This window comes from Helianthus annuus, chromosome 8 (assembly GCF_002127325.2).
Source record: "Helianthus annuus cultivar XRQ/B chromosome 8, HanXRQr2.0-SUNRISE, whole genome shotgun sequence".
Taxonomy (NCBI): Eukaryota; Viridiplantae; Streptophyta; class Magnoliopsida; order Asterales; family Asteraceae; genus Helianthus; species Helianthus annuus.
Genome location: NC_035440.2, coordinates 81,972,529 through 81,979,073, shown reverse-complemented (window position 1 = coordinate 81,979,073; position 6,545 = coordinate 81,972,529).

Below are 6,545 nucleotides of genomic sequence, written 5' to 3'. Positions count from 1 at the left end.
ACTGCCCGGGTCGATGAATAATTGCTCGGTGCAGTAGTGAGCCAGGTGGCCTGTAATAACGACGGCGCCTGTCGCGCGGGCCGCCTCGGACTTTTGGAAAGACAACTTGCTCATCTTTCCAGTCATTGTCCGGTCTTCTTGCCGCCTTGCGCGACCTTCCTTTGCCTCCGTTGATCATATGGGTTGAGGCCACGTACATGGCCCTCTTACCCGCGGAGGTGCCCTCGTTGTGGGGGGTGATGCGCTTGGTTGGATTTTGCGCGCCGGTAAACAGATGTTGCTGCTTCCCCTCCTTTAGGGCTCGCTCAATCTCAGTCGGAGACTGACGCAGTTGTTTGTTGTGTGGCCTGAGTCCTTGTGATACTCACAATAGAGTGTGAGATCCTGATTCTTCTTAGACTTCGTCGGTTGGGCCGGTCGCAGGAATTGCGCGTCCGTAAGGAGGACGTCGCTTGGCGACTGGGTAATCTCGGTCCAGTTGCGGTCTCAAGATTCTTTCTTCGATGCCCGGTTTTCACGCTGGGCGTTGATTGCTGCCCTTGCGTCGGGCTGGTTGTTACGCGGGACATATGGTCTGGGATCGCTGTCGCGATTCCATGTGTCCTGATTGCGCTTGTTATTGCGCTTGGGCTCTTGGCGGGAGGACTGGCCTTCCGCTTGGGGCTGTGCCTTTGCGACGTGCGGTTTGAGGGACCGCTAAGTCTGGGCATATGTCTTGACTGCAGTCATGACATCTTCCCATTTCTTTGGCAAGCCTTCTTTGCCGGAGATGGTCATGACCATTTGTTCGTCTTTAACAGCTACAATGAAATGGTTGCGTGCCATTTGGTCTGCCACGCCACCTATCTCCAGGCATTCTTTGTTGTAGCGGATGACAAACGACTCAAGAGATTCGTTGTCTCCGCGCCAGATGTTCATGACGTCCATCGAGTCACGCTCATGACGTCGCTGTTGGCAAAAATGTGAGAGGAACTTTGCATGTAAGTCCTCGAATGAGGCCAGTGATCCTATTGGCAAAGAATCGAACCAAGCCCTGGCCAGACCCGTGAGGGTCTGGGGGAAAAAATGACACCAGGTGGGCTCGTCCCACCTGCCGTTGCACCCTTCGCCGATGAAGATGTTCATGTGATCGTCCGGGTCGGACGAACCATTGTATTTCCCAACGTTTAATGGGAATTTAGTGGTGACATCAGCGTGGGAAATCTCCGGTACAAACTTGGAGTTTTCGGCCGCAGATTTTGGCATGTAGGGTTGGATCTGGTGGCGCTTTGCAGCGCGGAGGTATGTGGTGCGGGGTTGAGTGGGAGGAACATAGTTGTGTCCTCCCGGTCTGCTGCTGGTAGCGTGGGATTCCTCGCAATATGTATGGTCATCCGGGTCGGTACGACCATACCCTTCGTGACGGGACTGCGGTCCCGGCCGGATTTGAATGCCGGAGCCGCGGTGGGCTGTGGATTGTCGCCTGTTTTCGCCTTGAGGGCCCAGGTGGCTATGTACTGGGCCTCTGGCACAAGACCCATATGAGGAATCATCCTCATCAATTGTGCGGACCTCACAGTAAGAGGATCCGCGATCTTCACGCCTACTCCGGGAGGCAGGGCGTGTGGGGGGGCCTGCATCGTATTGTAAAATACGACACGCAAGGGTATGTGGTGCCGGGGTAGGACCGACCGGTACCTGCGCTTCTGCGCAGGCTCTGTTGTATGTTGCGACCAGCAGAGCTGTTTGCTGGTCGTACCAGGCATGAACGTTCATGTCCGGAGGGATCACAGATGCGTACTGTGAAAGATCGTGTCCAAACGTAAGGGATGTGCCCCTTGCATTGATGTGCCAATGTGGCCAGGATTTGGGACTGGAGGAGTGGTCCCTACAGGCCCTAGGTTTGCGGGGTTTAGGTTATCCCCGGTAGTGTTGTTTAGACGATCAGACATGATCCTTTGAGAGGGAGAGGGATGGTTAAAAAAGTGCTAAGAGTAGGGGTGGGCGCCAATGATGAAACAATGGTTAACCGGGCAGGGTTAAGTCACTGGTCTCGTCAAGAAGGGTTAATCCCTGGTTTGGGGTTGGTATTTATAGCCGAGGAGGGAAGGAGGAGCTGAAAGGACAGACTGACGACGTGTTGCCCTAATGCAGGTGTGTTAGGCTTGTCGGTTGTGGAGGTGAAGCCACGTCCTACTGTTGTGTCAGTCTGTTGCTTACGTGTGGTCTGACAGGCGACTGTCATTGGTGCCACTTGCTCTGTACTGTCAGTCCCACTTGCCTTGTGGGCAGGATGCGGTGTCGCGCCGCATCGCTACCTGCGGTAACTGCCGTTGTTCCCGCGTTGTCCTTCTGGCAAAGACTGTGGGATGTGGTGCCAGGCCGCATCGCCACTTGTGTTGACTGTTGCTGTTATCCAGATACCTTATATTGATAGAAGTGTTCACAGGATGCGGTGCTAGGCCGCATCGCTATGCGTACACCGTTTTCATACACTAGATGCGGTGTCACGCCGCATTGTCCTACCGTTCTCATACTCCAGGTAAGTCCTCTTCCATCATTGGGCAGATTGGATTCGACCTCTGTGTTTGCGCGTGCCCGCACGGACACAGATAAGTCTTTAGCTAGTGGGGGTTTTGATAAGGGTAACGGTCACTCGCGGTCATGTTGACGCGAGATCTGGGACCATACCCCTTCAACTCCCTGTCAAGAAAAGGTGATGGACTATGTTCAAGCCTTAATGCCTTGATATTATAAAAATCATGGCTTATAATTTATAATTGTCCTTGTGACTAGGCTTTCATGCCACTCTAATATTTTAATGAATTATAACTTGGGATTGATAATAATAAAAATCCTGAATAATTATGACTAACAAAAATTACCAATATGGTTTGTTGATACCATTGCTAATGAGTCATCAAGAATGACAATTCTTTTATAGACTTCTAAATAAATCATTGTCATTATTTTATGTAGCAATCAAGCTACATGACAGAATCTGAAGAAGTCAACAGTCACCCTCTAGAAAATCATGATACTACCAAGATCAACGTAACTGGTAAAAATTACCAATGTGGTTTGTTGATACCATGGCTAATGAGTTATCAATAATGACAATTCTGTTATAGACTTCTAAATAAATCATTGTCATTATTTTATGTAGCAATCAAGCTACATGACAGAATCTGAAGAAGTCAACAGTCACCCTCTAGAAAATCATGATACTACCAGGATCAACGTAACTGGTGCGGAACTTCAAGCATTGATCGACAATGCTGTTACTAAAGCCATGGACAGGCAGTTTAAGGAATCAAGTGGTACACATAGCAAGACCTTATCTGTACCTCATTCTAAATCACACCCTAAGACTCACTATGTGGCTCATAGTAAGCCACCTTCTAAAACTCACGAGTCAAAGAAGGATGATGCCCAACACTCATCAAATCAGCATAGTATCCCGTCTAAGAAGATTATATTCGATCAAGAGCCACGTGCTAAAACCTATTCATATAAGTATTTCGTCTCCTGCAAGCCCAGGGATTTCACTGGGGAAAAAGGAGCCATTGATTGCATGACGTGGCTAGCTGAGATGGATACAGTGGTTGATATTAGTGGATGTGCAGAGCAAGATATTGTGAAGTTTGTTTCACAATCGTTCAAAAGAGAAGTTCTAGCTTGGTAGAGGTCCCTAATCCAAGCTACAGGGAAGATCCCGTTTTATAATCTGACTTGGGATAAGTTTGTTGCTTTGATCAAAGAGAATTTCTGTCCTCAACATGAAGTTGAGAAGATTGAGACTGACTTTTTGACATTGGTCATGAAGAACTTAGACTGTCAGGCATATCTCACGAGTTTTAACACCGTGTCTCGATTGTTTCCTTACTTGGTGACACCGGAACCGAAACGTATAGCTCGTTTTATTGGAGGTTTAGCTCCAGAGATTAAAGCAAGTGTGAAAGCATCCAGACCTACTACCTTTAGGTCAGTAGCTGATTTGTCATTATCTCTTACCCTTGATGCGGTCAGGCAGAGACCGCTTAGGAATTCCGAGGAAGGAAAAAGGAAACGTGAGGATGAGAACCCACGCCGTTCTGATAAGAAACATAAAGGGAACTCTGATCACAAGAAGAGTTCAGGATTCAGAAAGGATAGCCAACAGACGGGTGAAAAACCCAAGTGCAAGACATGTCAGAAGCATCACTTTGGAAAGTGTAGGTTGGAGTCAAAGTCGCAGTCGCAAACGAAGACATTTGGTTGTGGGATCTGCAAGTCCAAGGAACACAAGACCTTGGATTGTAAAAAGTTAAAAGATGCAACCTGTTATGGTTGCAACGAGAAGGGGCATATCAAGACTAACTGCCCGAAGTTTGCAAAGAAGCCTGAGGAGGCTGAAAAGACCAACGCTAGGGTCTTTCAAATGAATGCACAAGAAGCGGTTCAGAATGACAACGTTATAACAGGTACTTTTCTTATCAATGATGTTTATGCAACGGTGTTGTTTGATTCGGGTGCAGATAAGTCGTTTGTTGATAATAAATTTTGTAAGTTATTAAATTTGCCTGTTAAAACCCTAAGCATAAAGTATGAAGTAGAATTGGCCGATGGTACCATAGAAACTGCTTCAACCGTGTTAGATGGATGTTTTATATCCATTAGGAACCACTCTTTTCCGTTGTCTTTGCTTCCTTTGAAATTAGCAGGATTCGACATAGTAATAGGTATGGATTGGTTGTCTTCTAATCAAGCTCAGATCGTTTGTGATAAGAAGCAAGTGGTTGTTAAGACTCCTTATGGTGAACCACTGACAATACAAGGAGATACTCAGTATGAGTTGCCTAAGCAAGTATCTATGCTTAAGGCGTCAAGGTGTTTGAATAAGGGTTGTGTCATCTACATGGCATAAGTGACTATTGATGAACCAAAGCCCAAGATCGAAGACATCCCTATTATTTCTGAATATCCAGATGTATTCCCTGAAGAACTACCTGGTTTACCCCCAGATAGGCAAGTGGAGTTCATAATTGATATCATTCCTGGAGCAGCACCTGTTGCAAGAGCACCCTACCGGTTGGCACCGACTGAGATGAAAGAGTTAAGGACTCAGCTGGATGATTTGTTGGCAAAAGGTTTTATTCGACCTAGTTCATCTCCTTGGGGAGCACCGATTCTGTTTGTGAAGAAAAAAGATGGATCGATGCGTCTATGCATCAATTATCACGAGCTAAACAAGGTTACAATCAAGAACAGGTATCCATTGCCCAAGATCGACGATCTGTTCGATCAATTGCAAGGGGCAAGTTACTTCTCCAAAATTGATTTAAGGTCAGGATACCATCAGCTGATGGTAACATGACCTTAAATCAATCTTGGAGAAATAACTTGCCCCTTGCAGTTGATCGAACAGATCGTCGATCCTGGGCAATGGATATCTATTCTTGATTGTAACCTTATTCAGCTCGCGATAATCAATGCATAAATGCATTGATCCATCCTTTTTCTTCACAAACAGAATAGGCGCTCCCCAAGGAGATGAGCTAGGTCGAATAAAACCCTTTGCCAACAAATCATCTAACTGAGTTCTTAACTCCTTCATCTCAGTCGGTGCCAACCGGTAAGGTGCTCTTGCAACTGGTGCTGCACCAGGAATGATGTCAATTCTAAACTCCACTTGCCTATCTGGGGGTAAACCAGGTAGTTCTTCAGGGAATACGTCTGGATATTCAGAAATAACCGGGATATCTTCGATCTTGAGCTTTGGTTCATCAATAGTCACCTGTGCCATGTAAATGACACAACCCTTTCTCTAACACTTCGATTCCTTAAGCGTAGACACTTGCTTAGGCAATCCATACTGAGTATCTCCTTGTATTGTAAGTGGTTCACCATAAGGAGTTTTAATAACCACTTGCTTCTTATCACAAACGATCTAAGCATGGTTAGAAGATAACCAATCCATGCCTAGAACTATGTCGAATCCCGCCAGTTTCAAAGGAAGCAGGGATAACAGAAAATAGTGGTTCCCAATGGATATAAAACATCCATCTAACACGGTTGAAGCAATTTCTACGGTACCATCGGCCAATTCTACTTCATATTTTATGCTTAGGGTTCTAACAGGCAGATTTAATAACTTACAAAATTTATTGTCTACAAACGACTTATCTGCACCCGAATCAAACAATACCCTTGCACAAACGTCATTGATAAGAAAGGTACCTGTTATCACATTGTCGTTCTGAACTGCTTCTTTAGCATTCATTTGAAAGACCCGAGCATTGTTCTTCTTAACCTCTTCAGGTTTCTTTGCAAACTTGGGGCAATTGGTCTTAATATGCCCCTTCTCGTTACAGTTGTAACAAGTAGCATCCTTTATTTTCTTGCAATCCAGTGTTTTATGCTCATTTGATTTACAGATCCCAAAAGCCCTAGGCCGCGATTGGGATTTTGATTCAAACCTGCACCTTCCTAGATGGCGTTTATTGCAGGTCTTACATTTGGATTTCTCACCTGACTGCTGATTATCCTTTTTAAACCTGGAACCCTTCTTATGATCTAAGTTTCCT